At 43.7% G+C, this 21,632-nt stretch overlaps 1 long non-coding RNA gene across 1 annotated transcript in view; it reads left to right on the top strand.

Annotated features, from left to right (window-relative positions):
- Positions 1-21,632, top strand: part of LOC130275460 (uncharacterized) — a 95,447-nt gene that overhangs the window by 70,228 nt on the left and 3,587 nt on the right. Inside the window, exon 3 of the long non-coding RNA XR_008844788.1 lies at positions 12,967-13,078. This is a non-coding gene — a long non-coding RNA (uncharacterized LOC130275460). The remainder of the gene's footprint in view (positions 1-12,966; positions 13,079-21,632) is intronic.

Below are 21,632 nucleotides of genomic sequence, written 5' to 3'. Positions count from 1 at the left end.
CACGGTACTGTATATACAATTGACTGAATAAACTCACTTTGCTTTATTAATAAAAAAAATAAAACATACAAAACGCCCAAATATTCTACTTTGTACTGAATATCAAATTCTCTTTATATATTTCACCTATAATGGGTCTCATGGAGCCTATTGACCATTAATATTTTCTTCTAGGACATCTAGGACATCAATACAGTGGTCCCTCAACATACGATGGTAATTCGTTCCAAACGACCCATCGTTTGTCAAATCCATCGTATGTTGAGGGATCCGTGCAATGTAAAGTATAGGAAGCTGTACTCACCTGTCCCCGCCGCTCCGGACCAGGTCCTCACCGCTCCCGATGCTGTCACAGGGGCTCCCGATGCTGTCCCGCTGCTCCGGCGTCTTCTTTGGGATCCTCCGGCTTCTTCCGCATCTTCTCCGGTGTCCGGGCCTCGCTTTCTGGTGACGTTATTACGTTGCTGCGCCGGCGCGGCATGTGTAGTGACATAATAACGACGCCGGAAAGTGAGGCCCGGACCCTGGAGAAGATACAGAAGACGCCGGAGGATCGCGAAGTGGACCCGGAGCAGCGGGGATAGGTAAGCGAACCTGTCCGGGATGCTTAAACTGCTATCCGACAGGAGCTTAAGCATTTTGCGCTGTCGGATAGCAGTTAATGCGATGGCCCTGACATATAAAAGCATCGTATGTCGATGCTAACATCGACATGCGATGGCGTCTGAGAGGCCATCGTATGTCGATTTTATTATATGTCGGGGCAATCGCATGTCGGGGGGTTACTGTATATGTATTTGAGAGGAAAGACAAACATGGGAGTCCAACAAAGCAACACACCCGAGTAAGGCTGGGTTCACATCACGTTTTTGCCATACTGTTTTCAATCCGTTTTTCTAAAGAAAACCGTATGGCAAAAAAACGGATGGAACAGTATGGGGAAAAGTAAACCGTTTGCGTTTTTAAACAGTATACTGTTTTTAAAAGTGCATACAGTTCCGTCCGTTTTTATACAAAAAAAAAACATACGTTTTTGATAATGTCCATTTTTAATGGGAGGGGTCTTGGGTGGGGACTTTAGGATGCAAATGCGCATGTGCAAAGTAAAAACCGTATACGTTATCCCGTATGGAACCGTATACATGTGCGTTTCCCATTGACTTCCATGTTAAAAAAAAACATTTATGCGGTTGCAGTACGCTTTTTAAACCGGAGACAAAAACATGGTCAACCACAGTTTTGACTCCGGTTTAAAAACCGTACTGCAACCGCATAAGTTTTTTTTAACATGGACTCAGACAATTTAATTTTTACATTTTCATTTTTTCCTCCTCGCCTTCTAAAAATCATAACTCTTTTATATTTTCATCCACAGACTAGTATGAGGGCTTGTTTTTTGCGCGACCAGTTGTCCTTTGTAATGACATAACTCATTATATCATAAAATATATGGCGCAACCAAAAAACACTATTTTTGTGGTGAAATTTTAAAGAAAAACGCAATTTTGCTAATTTTGGAAGGTTTTGTTTTCACGCCGTACAATTTACGGTAAAAATGACATGTGTTCTTTATTCTGAGGGTCAATACGATTAAAATGATACCCATTATTACATACTTTTCTATTATTGTTGTGCTTAAAAAAAATCACAAACTTTTTAACCAAATTAGTACGTTTATAATCCCTTTATTTTGATGACCTCTAACTTTTTTATTTTTCCGTATAAGCGGCGGTATGAGGGCTCATTTTTTGCGCCATGATCTGTAATTTTTTTTGATACCACATTTGCATATAAAAAACTTTTAATACATTTTTTATAGTTTTTTTTAATAAAATGTATTAAAAAAGTAGCAATTTTGGACTTTTTTTTTTTTTACATTCACGCCGTTCACCGTACGGGATCATTAACATTTTATTTTAATAGTTCGGACATTTACGCACGCGGCGATACCAAATATGTCTATTAAATTTATTTTTTACACTTTTTGGGGGTAAAATAGGAAAAAACGGACGTTTTACTTTTTTATTGGGGGAGGGGATTTTTCACTTTTTTTTACTTTAACATTTTTTTAAATTTTTTTTTACACTTGAATAGTCCCCATAGGGGACTATTCATAGCAATACCATGATTGCTAATACTGATCTGTTCTATGTATAGGACATAGAACAGATCAGTATTATCGGTCATCTTCTGCTCTGGTTTGCTCGATCTCAGACCAGAGCAGGAGACGCCGGGAGCCGGAGGGAGGAAGGTGAGGGGACCTCCATGCGGCGTTCTGAATGATCAGATCCCCGCAGCAGCACTGCGGGCGATCCGATCATTCATTGAAATTGCGTACTGCCGCAGATGCAGGGATCTGTATTGATCCCGGCATCTGAGGGGTTAATGGCGGACGCCCACGAGATCGCGGGCGTCGGCCATTGCTGGTGGGTCCCTGGCTGCGATCAGCAGCCGGGATCAGCCGCACATGACACAGGCATCGCTCCGATGCCCGCGGTTATGCACAGGACGTAAATGTACGTCCTGGTGCGTTAAGTACCACCGCACCAGGACGTACATTTACGTCCTGCGTCCTTAAGGGGTTAAAGGGGTACTCCGGTGAAAAACTTTTTTTTTTTAAATCAACTGGTGCCAGAAAGTTAAACAGATTTGTAAATGACTTCTATTAAAAAATCTTAATCCTTCCTGTACTTATTAGCTGCTGAACACTACAGAGGAAATTATTTTCCGTTTGAAACACAGAGCTCTCTGCTGAATCACGAGCACAGTGCTCTCTGCTGACATCTCCGTCCATTTTTAGGAACTGTCCAGGGTAAAAGGAAATCCCCATAGCAAACATATGCTGTTCTGGATGGTTCATAAAATGGACAGAGATGTCAGCAGAGAGCACTGTGCTCGTGATGTCAGCAGACAATTCTGTGTTTCAAAAAGAAAATAATTTCCGCTGTAGTATCCAGCAGCTAATAAGTACAGGAAGGATTAAGATTTTTTAATAGAAGTAATTTACAAATCTGTTTAACTTTCTGGCACCAGTTGATTTAAAAAAAACAAAAACAATCCTTTTCTTCTCTGGGAGATTAGACGTTTCTGTCAGCAGCTTTCTCCTAATTCAAAATACATGCATGCTCGGCCAAATAGAGTGGGCCTGTGTATAAAGACATGTGAAGAGTGCACTAGCCCATGCAGATGCATAAATATTCGTAGAAAATAGTAAATGGCACTCACCATCCACCAACGGCACAAGGAGACAGCAGTGGTAGCTACTTTGCGCACCTTCTGCGCTTCGTTAGGCTATAGCCTAACGAAGCGCAGAAGGTGCGCGAAGTAGCTACCACTGCTGTCTCCTTGTCCTCCTCTCTCCCAGCTAGTCTGCCGGCACGTTATATCATTTTTTTAATGACGAAATAAAGATGAAGACTTTATACTGCATTTGGATGGTGAGTGCCGTTTACTATTTTCTACGAATATGTAAGAAAAGGATTGGGCCTTTGAAATCCAGCATGCCTTATCCTTCTCTCCCCCAACATCATCTGTTTGAAGGAGGGGAGTCGGGAGGCCATCTAGCAAGTGTTACGCCGAGCGCTCCGGGTCCCCGCTCCTCCCCGGAGCGCTCGCAGCATCCTCTCATTCGCAGCGCCCCGGTCAGACCTGCTGACCGGGTGCGCTGCAATATCACTCCCAGCCGGGATGCGATTTGCGATGCGGGAGGCGCCCGCTCGCGATGCGCATCCCGGCTCCCGTACCTGACCCGTTCCCCGTCTGTCTTGTCCCGGCGCGCGCGGCCCCGCTCCTTAGGGCGTGCGCGCGCCGGGTCACTGCAATTTAAAGGGCCACTGCTCCACTGATTGGCGCAGCAGGCTTAATCAGTATGTTCACCTGTGCACTCCCTACTTATACCTCACTTCCCCTGCACTCCCTCGCCGGATCTTGTTTCCATTGTGCCAGTGAAAGCGTTTCCTTGTGTGTTCCTAGCCTGTGTTCCAGACCTCCTGCCGTTGCTGGTGGATACGACCTGGTTGCTACCGCCGCTGCAAGACCATCCCGCTTTGCGGCGGGCTCTGGTGAATACCAGTAGCAACTTAGAACCGGTCCACCAACACGGTCCACGCCAATCCCTCTCTGGCACAGAGGATCCACCTCCAGCCAGCCGAATCGTGACAGCAAGGTCCCACCAAAATAAGTAGGTTTGGTCTACATATCTAATGTGTACAACTAGCTTAAGAAATTGTTTCTCATGTAGAGTCCTTTACAACCATACGTGGCCTTTGACTGGAGACATGGCCACCAGAAGGGTCTTGTTGGTCTACCAAGTAGTGCATGTGTAAGGGGAGAAATGAGCATTCAGCCAACAGCTATGGAAGCGGTATGGCCACAGAAAGAGGGTATAGAGGTGGGTACAACTAATCAATGGGGGAGCAAAAATTAATTGAATCCTTCAAACAGAACTGGACTAGTTGGGTGTTTTTTATTCGCAAAATACTATTTAAAGGGTTATTGTCCTATTGTCCTATTGTCCTGAAAAAACTTCCAACACTCATGTATCTCCGGCTCTCCCGTAGAGATGCATGGAGGGGGCGTGTCGGAGCGTCATGCAGAGATCACTGGGGGTCCCAGCTGTCAGACCCCACCACTAAGTGATATAGAGCTACCCCACTCTGTCCTACACACTACCACAAGAAGGGGAGGCTGACGTCACAGACTCAGCCTCCAATGGAAATCTAACCCGCCAAATTCAAATGTTAATGTATGAATGTATGTGTATATATACTGCACAATGTTTGAACACACTGTAAAGCGGACCTGACGAAGGAGGGAGCCCCTCTGAAACACGTTGTCCATAACTGATCCTTTTTATGACTACCGTATTTTTCGCCGTTTAAGACGCACTTTTTCTTCCCCAAAACTGGGGGGAAAAAATCGGTGCGTCTTATACGGCGAATACACCCCTATCGCGGCGGTCCCTGCGGCCATCAACGGCCGGGACCCGCGGCTGATACAGGACACCACTGATCGCAGTGATGCCCTGTATTACCCCTTCAGATGCGGCGATCAAAGCTGTCCGCCGCGTCGGAAGGGAAAGTGACACTAACCCGGCTGTTCAGTCGGGCTGTTCAGGACCGCCGCGATTTCACTGCGGCGGTCCCGAACAGCCCAACTGAATAGCCGGGTTAGTGCTTACAGGACACCGGGAGGGACCTTACCTGCCTCCTCGGTGTCTTCTCCGTTCAGGGATCCCCTGTATGGCCGGCGCTCTCCTTCCTCGTCATCACGTACGTGCGTCGGCGTGCGTAACGACGTGATGGCGGCGACGGAGAGCGAGGATACTCGGCCGGCAGCAGAGACGTTCCGGAGCGGCGAGGACACGGTGACAGCGATGGAGCGACATCCAGGGCAGCGGTGACGGGTCCGGAGCGGCTGGGACACGTGAGTATTACCTCCTATGCAGTGGTCTTCAATCTGCAGACCTCCAGATGTTGCAAAACTACAACTCCCAGCATGCCCGGACAGCCAACGACTGTCCGGGCATGCTGGGAGTTGTAGTTTTGCAACATCTGGAGGTCCGCAGGTTGAAGATCACTGTTGGGTTCAAAATCTTTATTTTTTTAGATTTTGCACCTATAAATTGGGTGCGTCTTATACGCCGGTGCGTCCTATAGGGCGAAAAATACGGTACATAATAAAAAGTGATCATAAATCTCAGCCCCTTCTCCGACTGCTAATTCCACTACGCCGATGTAGCGCTGCAGCGCCAAAATTGTTAGCCGCGGGAAGAATAGGAGACCCTTGCCGGTATTCCTACCTCCCAAACACGCTACTATATCCCACCACGATCCGACACTTATCCCCTACCCTCTGGACAGGGTGTACATTTTCTAATATACATTTTAAGGAACATTTTGAATGCAGAATAAATCATTAAAAAACTAAATTCTGTTTATATTTTTACTTTATAATAAAAATGCAAAAGTAGAGTTAAAGTAAAGTGTTTGCCCAATTTCTTTGCCATGTTTTGAGCGGTTTTCCTGCTTGAAAGGCCCATATTTTAGTTTTATTTTTTTGCAGATTGCGCATGCCTTGCCATTTTTGTATTTTTGCAGGGGTTGTGGATTAATGTGCGCACATAGACTTGTCATCTGCGTACAAATATTTTTTGCTCCAAAAACAGATGCTTATTTATTAATTCATACTATAAAAAGAATACCTAAAAAAAGCAAACATTCTTACATCAGGAAATGTTTACTGTATATGTTTAACAAATAAAAAAGATGTTATATGAATGGGGCCTAATTATTATTATTGTTTTTTTTTTTTTTTTTATAAAATCTACGGTAAATGAAAATGTCCAAAAAAAATAGTGCTATACTGTAATACAAAAAAAAAAAAAAATTCTAAACACTACTATGATAAAAAGGAAATAAATCAAGATAGAGATTTCCAAATAGAAAAACAAGAGACTGTGTTCTACCAGCAAGCAAAAGTCTCTATGCTGGGATTTTTCGACAAAAGTGCAATGCACAGATTAGACTTCATGTGGATGTATATAGATGAACCCCTGACTAATATCAAAAAACACTCAGGGCATAAAACAATAGAACAGTGGAAGTTGCATGCTTAGCACTCTTCCTTTATTTCGTTCCGGCTGCACCATTCATTGCCAGATTTTAGAGAGAGGATTAACCTATCAATACTCTGCCCCCAGCATGCTGCAAGGGACGGTCCCCAGAAGGTGCAGAATATCTGAAATGCCCAAAAGCAGATGTCACACTCAATGAATCTCCCACCCAGAAATAATATTGTTCTGAATCTTGTTCTGAATCTGCGCTTGAAAACAACGTGAAAATGACTTTTATTCTAATGCTATTGCTTCTTGGTCAACTGGTCAAAAGCGAGAGTCATTGGTCAATGCTTCTACATTGATGACCGTGCACTAAAGCATACATATATACAGATCTTTAGGTAGTATAGGTAGTACCTCCATTCTATTACTTTAATAGGTAAATGTCAGTACATATGATATGGCAAGTAGACAGTTTACATATAAAATAAGAAAAAGTATAATAAAACAACTCAAATAATGTTATTACCTATTATGCATAGATCTTCTATTATCAGCTGAGATGTATACCTCTCCCGTCCCTCCTCCCACTCCCCTCCTGTCTTCTAAGGACGAGACCAGTGATCTGAAGAGGGGGAGCTCATATTACTGCTCATTAGATTTTAGGGCAGAAGGAAGCCTTTCTCAGTCACAGTAGTTTCAGTCAAAACAGGTGCACTGCTGTCTTATCTGAGAAGGCTCTCTGCTGCCTTAACCTTTAATGAACAGTAATATGAGCTCATCCCTTCACATCAATGGTTGGCCTTCTGGGCATGCTTGGGGTTGTAGTTTTGAAAGAAAATTATAGGAAAGAGACAGTGCACACCTAGTGAAGATCGTCTGACCAGATAACAAATAGTTGGCACCTTACCGATGCATGTTATGCTGAGGGCACAACACCTGTACAAGCATATAGTGATCAGTAGAAAAGGCAACTCAGCTCACTCACCACAGGGACCAGATGTAGAAGGACTTGCTTTGGGTAAAAAACGCTGGAGCTCGGAAATAGCGGGCCGCCTGCCCGTGAGTACATGGATACAATGGAGGAAGGATCTGGCTTCACAGCAAAGACTGCTAAAATCCAAACTTTATTTGTTCATTAAATCATGGAAATTCAGGGAAGATTAAAGACACTCCGACGCGTTTCGGGCTGAATACTAGCCCTTAATCATGGAAAAGAATAATGAGAAATTACTTGCTTATATATCAACAATATGTGATATGCATACCTGATCAGTGTGAGTTCACCTGAGCTTGGCGTCTGACATAATTTCCGGTTGTTGAGGTAAGTAAATGATCATATAGTATAGTAATCAGTGGTTGGCAGCCTCCAGGTCCCTACAATGGTGTCCATCGGTATAAATATTAACTAGAAGGGTAGGCAAAAATAACAGGAAAAACAGGACATCTAGATGTCCCATTGTTCCTGCTATTTTTGCCTACTATTCTTGTTAATTAATTTGTAGGTTTGCAACAGCTGGAGGCACACTGGTTGAGAAACACTGATCTAGGCCCTCATTAGCGTATCAATTCCCCAAACTAATGGAACCAATAGCTGATTGTGGCTTAGATAAATTTCCAGCATCTTCCTCCTTATTATCACTGACAGAACAGGACTTTCTTATCTTAATATGAATGAAAACTGGATGATTTCAGGATAATTTTATACTATAGATAGTAAAATGAAAAATTTGAAGAAAAAATTGTCAAAAGTTATTAAAAAAATAATTTTAACATAAAAATGTGAGTTAAACAATAGGTTATTTTCTGATGACACCTTCCCTCTAACTACACTTAATTTTTTTAATATACATTTAAAAGAATTTACCTTTAATCTGTATCACATTTGTAGAGTAGATCATGATCCTGATTCAACTCATATTCAAATCAATTCTTCTAAATGACAACTCTGGAAATGTTTGTAATCCCCATGTAAATAATCCCCATTATCTAGTATAGAGTATCAGTAATTCATACATAGATGATTGTACCACGTCCATAAAGAACACAACATTTGTTAAATATTTCTCCAGGGCCTAGATTTATCAATCTGATGGAACCCATAATTGCCTGGATTTGCCCACGGATCCATGTGTAATGCACTAGTTTCATCTATGAGAATACTGTAGACTACCAATGATTATATTGAGATAGAGCTGATGGTGTGTATGATGTATTCAGATCGAACATGATACTTATAAATCCTTACAGAATGACCACACTAATACACACTTGCATATAGAATGTAGAGTCAGCCTTATGGTATATACAATTCTCTGTAAGGATTAAGGAAATAGACTCGTAATTGTCATTAACCAATATGCACATATGATCATCATTAAGAAATAGATCTAATCTGCCAGACATATCCCATCCTCATATCCCGACCTCATATCTCATCCTCATATCCTGACCTCACATCTTATCTTCATATCCTGTCCTCATATACATTCTTCATATCCCAACCTCATATCCCGACCTCACATTTCATCCTCATATCTTGTCCTCACATCTCATCCTCATATCCTGACCTCACATCTTATCTTCATATCCTGTCCTCATATCCATTCTTCATATCCCAACCTCATATCCCGACCTCACATTTCATCCTCATATCTTGTCCTCATATCCTGACCTAATATCTTGTCCTCATATACCATCCTCCTATCTAATCCTTATATTTGGACATCATATCTCGTCCTCATATCCCAACTTCATATCCCAACTTCATATCTTGTCCTCATATCCTATCCTCATATCCAAACCTCACATACTGACCTCATATCTTGTTGTCCTCATATCCCATCCTCATATCAAAACCTCATATCCCACCCTCATATCCCGACCTCATATGTCATCCTCATATCCTGACCTCACATCTTATCTTCATATCTTGTCCTCATATCCATTCTTCATATCCCAACCTCATATCCCGACCTCACATTTCATCCTCATATCTTGTCCTCATATCTCATCCTCATATCCTGACCTAATATCTTGTCCTCATATCCCATCCTCCTATCTAATCCTTATATTTGGACATCATATCTCGTCCTCATATCCCAACTTCATATCCCGACCTCATATCTTGTCCTCATATCCTATCCTCATATCCAAACCTCACATACTGACCTCATATCTTGTTGTCCTCATATCCCATCCTCATATCAAAATCTCATATCCCATCCTCATATCCCGACCTCATATCTCATCCTCATATCCTGACCTCACATCTTATCTTCATATCTTGTCCTCATATCCATTCTTCATATCCCAACCTCATATCCCGACCTCACATTTCATCCTCATATCTTGTCCTCATATCTCATCCTCATATCCTGACCTAATATCTTGTCCTCATATCCCATCCTCCTATCTAATCCTTATATTTGGACATCATATCTCGTCCTCATATCCCAACTTCATATCCCGACCTCATATCTTGTCCTCATATCCTATCCTCATATCCAAACCTCACATACTGACCTCATATCTTGTTGTCCTCATATCCCATCCTCATATCAAAACCTCATATCCCACCCTCATATCCCGACCTCATATCTCATCCTCATATCCTGACCTCACATCTTATCTTCATATCTTGTCCTCATATCCATTCTTCATATCCCAACCTCATATCCCGACCTCACATTTCATCCTCATATCTTGTCCTCATATCTCATCCTCATATCCTGACCTAATATCTTGTCCTCATATCCCATCCTCCTATCTAATCCTTATATTTGGACATCATATCTCGTCCTCATATCCCAACTTCATATCCCAACTTCATATCTTGTCCTCATATCCTATCCTCATATCCAAACCTCACATACTGACCTCATATCTTGTTGTCCTCATATCCCATCCTCATATCAAAACCTCATATCCCACCCTCATATCCCGACCTCATATGTCATCCTCATATCCTGACCTCACATCTTATCTTCATATCTTGTCCTCATATCCATTCTTCATATCCCAACCTCATATCCCGACCTCACATTTCATCCTCATATCTTGTCCTCATATCTCATCCTCATATCCTGACCTAATATCTTGTCCTCATATCCCATCCTCCTATCTAATCCTTATATTTGGACATCATATCTCGTCCTCATATCCCAACTTCATATCCCGACCTCATATCTTGTCCTCATATCCTATCCTCATATCCAAACCTCACATACTGACCTCATATCTTGTTGTCCTCATATCCCATCCTCATATCAAAATCTCATATCCCATCCTCATATCCCGACCTCATATCTCATCCTCATATCCTGACCTCACATCTTATCTTCATATCTTGTCCTCATATCCATTCTTCATATCCCAACCTCATATCCCGACCTCACATTTCATCCTCATATCTTGTCCTCATATCTCATCCTCATATCCTGACCTAATATCTTGTCCTCATATCCCATCCTCCTATCTAATCCTTGTATTTGGACATCATATCTCGTCCTCATATCCCAACTTCATATCCCAACCTCATATCTTATCCTCATATCCTATTCTCATATCCAAACCTCATATACTGACCTCATATGTTGTCCTCATATCCCATCCTCATATCCAAACCTCATATCCCAACCTCATATCCTGACCTCATATCTCTTCCTCATATCCCATCCTCATATCCCAACCTCATATCCTGACCTCATATGTTGTCCTCATATTCCGTCCTCATTCTCATATCCCGGCCTCATATTTTGTCCTCATATCCCAACCTCTTGCCCCGTCCTCATATCTCATCCTTATATCCCATCCTCATATCCTGTCCTCAAATCCTGACCTCATATCCCATTCTTATATCTCATACCTATATCCTGTCATCATATCCCATCCTCATATCCCATCCCCATATCCCGACCTCATATTCCATCCCCAGGTAAGGATGATTTTTGGGAAGGTGCATGGCTTGCAAGCCGGACCAACACATTCACCCTGATATGTGGAGCTTGTGGAGTAGAGGTGATCAAAGGTGTGATGTAGAGATTGTGGTTAAAGGACCTATGATATAGATGTATCGGGCAAAAATGGTGCTTTCTGACATGAGAGGAAACAAAAAAGGGCCAAAAATAGAAGCGGTATGGCTTGTGGGAGGGGCATGATTTGTGGAAAGGCCGTGGCTTGCAAGCTGGATCTACACATTCACCAGGAGATGGTATCGGACGTCCCATAGACTTCCATGCGACTTTAGACAAAAGCCCCGACCCTTAGTGTACACATAAGTAAGATGTGTGTAGCAGTGTGGGACAGCAAGGTCAAGTAGAGGACAGGAGGGACATAAAAGAGGTGGGGAGGCTGTCACGTTTCGTTTTATATTTCTGCATTTCCTATGCCATGACTAAATGAAACACTGTGGGAGGGAATGCGCCATTTACTGAAGGACGTGAGGGGACCAGGGTAGGGGAGTTGTCATGGTCTGGGGTGCAGCAGACGTCATTCTGTATGTTACCAGAGCTCAGTCCATGAAATGAGTTACCACAACTGGTCAAGGATGGAGCCATAATTTGGAGGCAAACGTTAGCCATGTTTGGATAGAAGAGAGACTGTGTAACAGAATGAGAAAAGACATGCTGGGAACTAACAAGGAGAATGGAGTCATGCTGGGGAATAACAAAGAGAAAGGAACCATAATAGGAACTGAGAAGAGAGACGAGCACAAGGTTCTGACCTCTATGTTGTACTGTTGTGTTCTTTCTTTCTGTGACTCTTGAGCTGTTTAGAAACTACAATTCCCATCATGCACCACGAGTCATCATTAAATGGGTACTCCCGAATGCTGGAGCCGGCGCCGGGAGCTCGTGACGTCATAGCCCCACCCCCTCATAAAGTCACACCCCGCCCCCTCAATGCAAGTCTATGGGAGGGGGCGTGACAGCTGAGGGGGCGGGGTGTGACATCATGAGGGGCAGGGTAAAGATGTCACGAGCTCCCGGCGCCGGCTCCAGCCTTCGGAACAGTTTGTTCCAAACGCTGAGCAGCGGAGTACCCCTTTAAGGAAAACTGGGACTTCAAAGGTAGAAAACCTTTGCAGTTTACCGTTTGTTCTTTACGTTTCATATATGTTACTTAATGTATGTCTGTCAATGTAGCTAAGGTCCAATTGACAACGGCTACACATGGGCAACCTACCAAAATGGGATTCCATTCCAGCCCCACATTCCCATAAACATTAATGGTCTGAATTTAGTGAACTGTGGTTATGTTTGGTCCAAGTATGCTCCATTCCTTGCTCGAAAAAGCTGTAAAAATTAACGCCAGTGGGTTTTACGAACACAGTCAATTTACATTTTTGTGTTTCAGTTTTTTCCTCTTCACCTGTAAGTGACAGAATTCTTTTATTTTTTCATCCACAGACCCCTTGGAGGAGATTAATCAAAACCTGTGCAGAGGAAAGTTGTCTAGTTGCCCATAGCAACCAATCAGATTGCTTCTTAAATTTTTAAAAAGGCCTCCGAAAAATTAAAGGTAACATGGTAATGTTTTCTTCCCAGTGATTTCCTAGGCTAAGTGGACACAGGGTTCATACACTTGTGCATGTGCAATTTCTTTAATCTGATGCAGAGAACCTGCCAGAAAAACTGTGCAAATGAAAAGAAATTTTCACACCAATGATGAAATCCCTCTACACCCCCCCCCCCCCTCGGCTTCATGTTAAATACTGCTGAATGGTGCACCACAAGGACAATTAATACTCATCGACAAGATAAAAGTGCAACCTCACTCAGGGCCGCCCGGCCCTACAATTGGTCCCGCTGGGTCATATTGCTGCCCCAAAATTTTTAACAGGCAGGTGCAGCAATTCACTCTTGGACCCAGGCAGCACAATGTCTTGGGCCTGCCCTGACCTCACTCTAACTTACAGAGTAAGTGTACGTTCACACGAGCGGATCCACAGCATATTTTACGCTGCAGATCTGCCGCGGAAGGGTTGCTGCATGGTGCCTTTAGATGTGCCTGCTCGGAGTGGCAATACGCCGCTATGGGCAGACACACAGGGATTCTTTACTGTAAGAGCAGTGAGATTGTGGAATTCTCTCCTGGAGGAGGTGGTCATGGAGAACTCTGTAAAAGAGTTCAGAAAGGGTCTGGATGCATTTTTGGAGAATAATAACATTACAGGTTATGGATTCTAGATTTATAGGGAGAGAACGTTGATCCAGGGATTTATTCTGATGCCATATTTGGAGTCGGGAAGGAATTTTTACCTCTAGTATGAGTTTTTTTTTCCTTCGTCTGGATCAACTCAGTAGGGACTCATTAGGGTTATAGGTTGAACTTGATGGACTTTGGTCTTTTTTCAACCTCATGAACTATGTTACTATGTTACACTGCGATGTGCGAGTAGCCATGAGCAGTATACTAGCACATCGCGGCAGCTCTTGGCCTAACTCGTGGAACAGGGGGAGCGGCAGTGATGTGTGCGAGTACACCGCACATGCGCGGCGTATCCTAAAAAAAGGCAAAAACAAACAGTGATAGCAACTTACAATCTGGAATCTGGTGGAAAAATTCAGCTTGGAAATTTGATTTCAGCATATCCGTATTGTTTTCAATAAGATTCTGCTGCAACGTGCACACGGCAGAATTTCTGTGGCGGAAACATCTGCTGCGGAAATCCCGATTCTGGCCTCTGGAGAGGGAGCAGACCTATTAGGCTGGGTTCACATCACGTTTTCCCCCATACGGGAGCGCATACGGCAGGGGAGAGCTGAATCCTTGCGCTCCCGTATGCCTTCGTATGCGCTCCCGTATGCCTTCGTATGCGCTCCCATATGTAATTCATTTCAATGAGCCGGCCGGAGTGAAACGTTCGGTCCGGTCGGCTCGTTTTTTTCAGCCATATGCGCTTTTTCCCCGGACCTAAAACTGTGGTCCACCTTGGTTTGAGGTCCAGTTGTAAAAGCGCATACGGCACAAAAATGAGCCGACCGAACGTTTCACTCCGGCCGGCTCATTGAAATGAATGACATACGGGAGCGCATAGAAAGGCATACGGGAGCGCGAGGTTTCAGCTCCCCCCTGCCGTATGCGCTCCCGTATGAGAAAAAACCTAGTGGGAACACAGCCTTAATTCTTTCTGCAGAATCCTTTCGTAAATGGGTTTCCATCTATGGAGATGTGCAATTCTGAGCGGACCTAGCGCCGGCAAGTTCTGCCAACGACCGCTGTTTGCATTCGCCTTAAATTTTCCTCCTGGACATTCTGCATAAAACTCGGGAGCCAATCATGTGCAGATCCGCTGACTGCTCTTGTGGTTCTCATAGTCTGCTGTGACTTCCCACTGTGGTAGAGGCAGAGAGAGCTGTTCCCTCAGTGATGAGGCTATGAATGAATCACATGGTTGATATAGGGACCTCTAAACATTAAATATGTGTAAGTAAAACAACTAAATTCTTATATGTCTGCATGACTGGAGGTGTCCCGTATGAACAGGAAAGAAGATCCTCGTTGCGGCGCTCACTCGGTGGTAGCTGGCACCGCCAGCTACCACCGAGTGAGCGCCGCAACGAGGATCTTCTTTCCTGTTCATACGGGACACCTCCAGTTATTCTCCACCGGTCAGAATTTGCCTCTGACACTGGATCACCTCGGGCAGCTCCTGCAATTGGGTGATACCCTGCAATTGGGTGCCCTGCAATTGGGTGATACGCTCTATTAGGTGTTGTACCCGGCGTACAACACTAACAGGGGAGCACAATCCTGTATGCACCATACCATTGATTCCTATCGGAATAACGGCACAGGTTGCGCCCCCTGTTTGTCTCCCCCCTCCCTCCTTTTTTGTTATATGTGCATATGTCTGTATGAGACAGAGATGCTCAAACATTGGTATTTTTTGTATCTAAGGGGCATTTTATAATAGTTTATTGTTTATTTTTACAGTCTGAGCACAAAAGCGATAGCTCATTATAAAAGAAAGAATTGTCTGGTTATACAGCGCTCGAAGAGCGAGACGTCACACAATGCATAGACCGTATTATGTTGTGTTCGCTGTAGAAGTGGAGCTCTACAGATTCTCAGTGTGAAGACGCATTGTTTACCCAGCCTTTGTGTATTTAGAATTGTCTACCTTCTTTTAACATACACTCTATGTAAACCGTGCAAAGGACAGCGCTGCTTTAACAAAACACAATGTATAGTTCACAGACTAACATAAAATACACCAAGGCAACTTCAAAAGCATTGAAAGCAACAAAAAGAAACAGTTTCCGTCAGTCTATTGCTTATCCTCTTCCGTCAGGGTGTTAAAGGGGTACTCCGGTGAAAACCTTTTTTCTTTTAAATCAACTGGTGGCAGAAAGTTAAACATATTTGTAAATTACTTCTATTAAAAAATCTTAATCCTTCCTGTACTTATTAGCTGCTGAATACTTCAGAGGAAATTCTTTTCTTTTTGGAATGATCTCTGATGACATCACGAGCACAGTTCTCTCTGCTGATGTTATTATAATAATAATAATGCTTTATTTATTGTTGTCCTTAGTGGGATTTGAACCCAAGTCCCCAGCACTGCAAGGCAGCAGTGCTAACCACTGAGCCACCATGCTGCCCTTAGCATATATCTGCTATGCATGGTTGCTAAAATGGACAGAGATGTCAGCAGAGAGCACTGTGCTCGTGATGTCATCAGTGTTCCAAAAAGAAAGGAATTTCCTCTGTAACATTCAGCAGCTAATAAGTACTGGAAGGCTTAAGATTTTTTAATAGAAGTAATTTACAAATATGTTTAACTTTCTGCCACCAGTTGATTTAAAAGAAAAAAGGTTTTCACCGGAGTACCCCTTTAACCTCTTAACCCCTTAAGGACCAAGGACGTACCGGTACGTCCTTGGTCCTGCTCTTCTGATATAACGCGGGGTTACACAGTAACCCCGCGTCATATCATGGCGGGCCCGGCGTCATAGTGAAGCCGGGACCCGCCTCTAATAGCGCGCAGCGCCGATCGCGGCGCCGCGCGCTATTAACCCTTTAGCCGCGCGCTCAAAGCTGAGCCGCGCGGCTAAAAGTGAAAGTGAAAGTTCCCGGCTAGCTCAGTCGGGCTGTTCGGGATAGCCGCGGCTAATCACGGCATCCCGAACAGCTGACAGGACAGCGGGAGGGCCCCTTCCTGCCTCCTCGCTGTCCGATCGCCGAATGACTGCTCAGTGCCTGAGATCCAGGCATGAGCAGTCATCCGGCAGAATCGTTGATCACTGGTTAATTATGAGAAACCAGTGATCAACATAGAAGATCAGTGTGTGCAGTGTTATAGGTCCCTATGGGACCTATAACACTGCAAAAAAAAAGTTAAAAAAAAAAGTGAATAAAGATCATTTAACTCCTCCCCTATTAAAAGTTTGAATCACCCCCCTTTTCCAATAAAAAAAAAACACAGTGTAAATAAAAATAAAAATAAACATATGTGGTATCACCGCGTGCGGAAATGTCCGAATTATAAAAATATATCATTAATTAAACCGCTCGGTCAATGGCGTGCACGCAAAAAAATTCCAAAGTCCAAAATAGTGCATTTTTGGTCACTTTTTATATCATTTAAAAATGAATAAAAAGCGATCAATAAGTCCTATCAATGCAAAAATGGTACCGTTAAAAACTTCAGATCACGGCGCAAAAAATGAGCCCTCATACCGCCCCATACACGGAAAAATAAAAAAGTTATAGGGGTCAGAAGATGACAATTTTAAACGTATTAATTTTCCTGCATGTAGTTATGATTTTTTCCAGAAGTCCGACAAAATCAAACCTATATAATTAGGGGATCATTTTAATCGTATGGACCTACAGAATACATATCAGGTGTCATTTTTACCGAAAAATGTACTACGTAGAAACGGAAGCCCCCAAAAGTTACAAAACAGCGTTTTTTTTTAAATTTTGTCGCACAATGATTTTTTTTCCCGCTTCACCATAGATTTTTGGGCAAAATGACTGACGTCATTACAAAGTAGAATTGGTGGCGCAAAAAATAAGCCATCATATGGATTTTTAGGTGTAAATTTGAAAGAGTTATGATTTTTTAAAGGCAAGGAGCAAAAAACGAAAATGCAAAAACGGAAAAACCTCCGGTCCTTAAGGGGTTTAGGACATAGGGCGTATCCATACGCCCCCGTTTCCAAGTCCTTAAGGACCGAGGGCGTATGGATACGCCCTGAGCATTTCCGGCCCCCACTGCTAGCCAGGGGGGGGGCCGGAGCCGGATGCCTGCTGAAATCGTTCAGCAGGCATCCCGGCATATCGCCCAGGGGGGTCATTATGTCCCCCCATGTCGGCGATTGCCGCAGATCGCTGGACAATTCAGTCCAGCGATCTGCGGCAAATTCCGGGTCAATCGGGTCTCAGAGACGGCCCCGAACAGCCATTGCCAGCAGGGGTGAGGTGGCACTGGTGCCACCTCATGATCGCCCTGATTCGTCGGCCGGAATACCGGCCGACCAATCAGGGCGCCTGCTGCGGGTGTCACTCCCGCAACCCGCTCCGCCCCTCTTCCGGAGGACGTGAGCGGGTGCGGGAAGACGACCCCCGGTGCTGGGGACCCCGATCCCCGGCGTCCCTGTTGGGATCGGGGCCCCAGGAGCGACGGCGGCGGCGGAGACGACGAGGGACTGACCTGTGCTGCTGGATCGTTGGAGGTGAGTGACAGCCTCCTGCTGTTGCTTAGCAACAGCTCCCAGCATGCAACAAGGGCATGCTGGGAGCTGTAGTTATGCAACAGCAGGAGGCAGACCACCACAACTCCCAGCATGCCCTTATGGGCATGCTGGGACTTGTAGTTTTGCAACAGCTGAAGGCACATTCTTTCTATGTAAAAGTGTACCTTCAGCTGTTGTGTAACTACAACTCCCAGCTTGCACAATCAGCTAAAGTGCATGCTGGGAGTTTTAGTGGTGCATCTGGTGGTTGCATAACTACAACTCCCAGCATGCCCGTTGGCTGTCGGTAACTGCTGAGAGTTGTAGTTTTGCAACAGCTGAAGGCACACTGAGTTAAGTAGTAAACCAGTGTGTCTCCAGCTGTTGCATAACTACAATCCCCAGCATCCCCAGCCAATGTAGTATGCCTCCGGCTGTTGCATAACTACAAGACCCAGCATGCCCTTCCGCTGTCCGTACATGCTGGGGGTTGTAGCTTTTGCAACAGCTGAAGGCACACTGGTTGCAAAACACTGAGTTTGTTACCAAACTCGGTGTTTCACAACCTGTGTGTCTCCAGCTGTTGCAAAACTACAACTCCCAGCATGCACTGATAGACCGTACATGCTTGGAGTTGTAGTTTTGCAACAGCTGGAGGTCCCCCCCCAATGTGAACGTACAGGGTACACTCACATGGGCGGAGGATTACAGTAAGTATCCGGCTGCAAGTTTGAGCTGCAGCAAATTTTCTGTCGCAGCTCAAACTGCCAGCGAGAAACTACTGTGAACCCCCCGCCCATGCGACTGTACCCTAAAAACACTACACTACACTAACACAAAATAAAATAAAAAGTAAAAAACACTACATATACACATACCCCTACACAGCCCCCCTCCCCTCCCCAATAAAAATGAAAAACGTCTGGTACGTCACTGTTTCCAAAACGGAGCCTCCAGCGGTTGCAAAACTACAACTCCCAGCATGCACTGATAGACCGTCCATGCTGGGAGTTGTAGTTTTGCAACAGCTGGATGTTCCCCCCCCAATGTGAACGTACAGGGTACACTCACATGGGCGGAGGATTACAGTAAGTATCCGGCTGCAAGTTTGAGCTGCGTCAAATTTTCAGCCGCAGCTCAAACTGCCAGCGAGAAACTACTGTGAACCCCCCGCCCGTGTGACTGTACCCTAAAAACACTACACTACACTAACACACAATAAAATAAAAAGTAAAAAACACTACATATACACATACCCCTACACAGCCCCCCTCCCCAATAAAAATGAAAAACGTCTGGTACGCCACTGTTTCCAGAACGGAGCCTCCAGCTGTTGCAAAACAACTACTCCCAGTATTGCCAGATAGCCACTGACTGTCCAGGCATTCTGGGAGTTTTACAACAGCTGGAGGCACCCTGTTTGGGAATCACTGGCGTAGAATACCCCTATGTCCACCCCTATGCAATCCCTAATTTAGGCCTCAAATGCGCATGGCGCTCTCACTTTGGAGCCCTGTCGTATTTCAAGGCAACAGTTTAGGGCCACATATGGGGTATCGCCGTACTCGGGAGAAATTGGGCTTCAAATTTTGTGGGGTATTTTTTGCTATTACCCTTTTTAAAAATGTAAAATTTTTGGGAAAACAAGCATTTTAGGTAAAAAAAAAAATTTTTTTTTTACATATACAAAAGTCATAAAACACCTGTGGGGTATAAAGGTTCACTTAACCCCTTGTTACGTTCCCCGAGGGGTCTAGTTTCCAAAATGGTATGCCATGTGTTTTTTTTTGCTGTCCTGGCACCATAGGGGCTTCCTAAATGCGGCATGCCCCCAGAGCAAAATTTGCTTTCAAAAAGCCAAACGTGACTCCTTCTCTTCTGAGACCTGTAGTGCGCCAGCAGAGCACTTTTCACCCCCATATGGGGTGTTTTCTGAATCGGGAGAAATTGGGCTTCAAATTTTGGGGGGTATTTTCTGCTATTACCCTTTTTAAAAATGTAAAAATTTTGGGAAACCAAGCATTTTAGGTAAAAAAAAATAAAAAATGTTCACATATGCAAAAGTCGTGAAACACCTGTAGGGTATTAAGGTTCACATTACCCCTTGTTACGTTCCCCGAGGGGTCTAGTTTCCAAAATGGTATGCCATGTGTTTTTTTTTTGCTGTTCTGGCACCATAGGGGCTTCCTAAATGCGACATGCCCCCAGAGCAAAATTTGCTTTCAAAAAGCCAAATGTGACTCCTTCTCTTCTGAGACCTGTAGTGCGCCAGCAGAGCAATTTTCACCCCCATATGGGGTGTTTTCTGAATCGGGAGAAATTGGGTTTCAAATTTTGGGGGGTATTTTCTGCTATTACACTTTATAAAAATGTAAAATTTTTGGGAAACCAAGCATTTTAGGTAAAAAAAAATAATTTTTTTTACATATGCTAAAGTCGTGAAACACCTGTGGGGTATTAAGGTTCACTTTACCCCTTGTTACGTTCCCTGAGGAGTCTAGTTTCCAAAATGGTATGCCATGTGTGTTTTTTTGCTGTTCTGGCACCATAGGGGCTTCCTAAAGGTGACATGCCCCCCAAAAACCATTTGACGCTCCTTCCCTTCTGAGCCCTCTACTGCGCCCGCCGAACAATTAACATAGACATATGAGGTATGTCCTTACTCGAGAGAAATTGGGTTTCAAATACAAGTAAAAATTTTCTCCTTTTTACCCCTTTCAAAAATTCAAAAATTGGGTCTACAAGAAAATGCGAGTGTAAAAAATGAAGATTTTGAATTTTCTCCTTCACTTTGCTGCTATTCCTGTGAAACACCTAAAGGGTTAATACACTTACTGAATGTCATTTTGAATACTTTGGGGGGTGTAGTTTTTATAATGGGGTCTTTTATGGGGCATTTCTAATATGAAGGCCCTTCAAATCCACTTCAAACGTGAACTGGTCCATGAAAAATAGCGAGTTTGAAAATTTTGTGAAAAATTTCAAAATTGCTGCTGAACTTTGAAGCCCTCTGGTGTCTTCCAAAAGTAAAAACTCTTACATTTTATGATGCAAACATAAAGTAGACATATTGTATATGTGAACCCAAAAAAAATATATTTTGAATATCCATTTTCCTTACAAGCAGAGAGCTTCAAAGTTAGAAAAATGCAAAATTTTCATTTTTTTCATCAAATTTGGTGATTTTTCACCAAGAAAGGATGCAAGTTACCATAAAATTTTATCACTAAGTTAAAGTAGAATATGTAACGAAAAAACAATCTCGGAATCAGAATGATAACTAAAAGCATTCCAGAGTTATTAATGTTTAAAGTGACAGTGGTCAGAATTGCAAAAAACGCGCCGGTCCTTAAGGTGAAAAAGGGCTCGGTCCTTAAGGGGTTAAAGGG

This window comes from Hyla sarda, chromosome 6 (genome assembly GCF_029499605.1).
Source record: "Hyla sarda isolate aHylSar1 chromosome 6, aHylSar1.hap1, whole genome shotgun sequence".
In the NCBI taxonomy this organism is placed as follows: domain Eukaryota; kingdom Metazoa; phylum Chordata; class Amphibia; order Anura; family Hylidae; genus Hyla; species Hyla sarda.
This window is presented reverse-complemented; position numbering and strand designations above follow the sequence as displayed.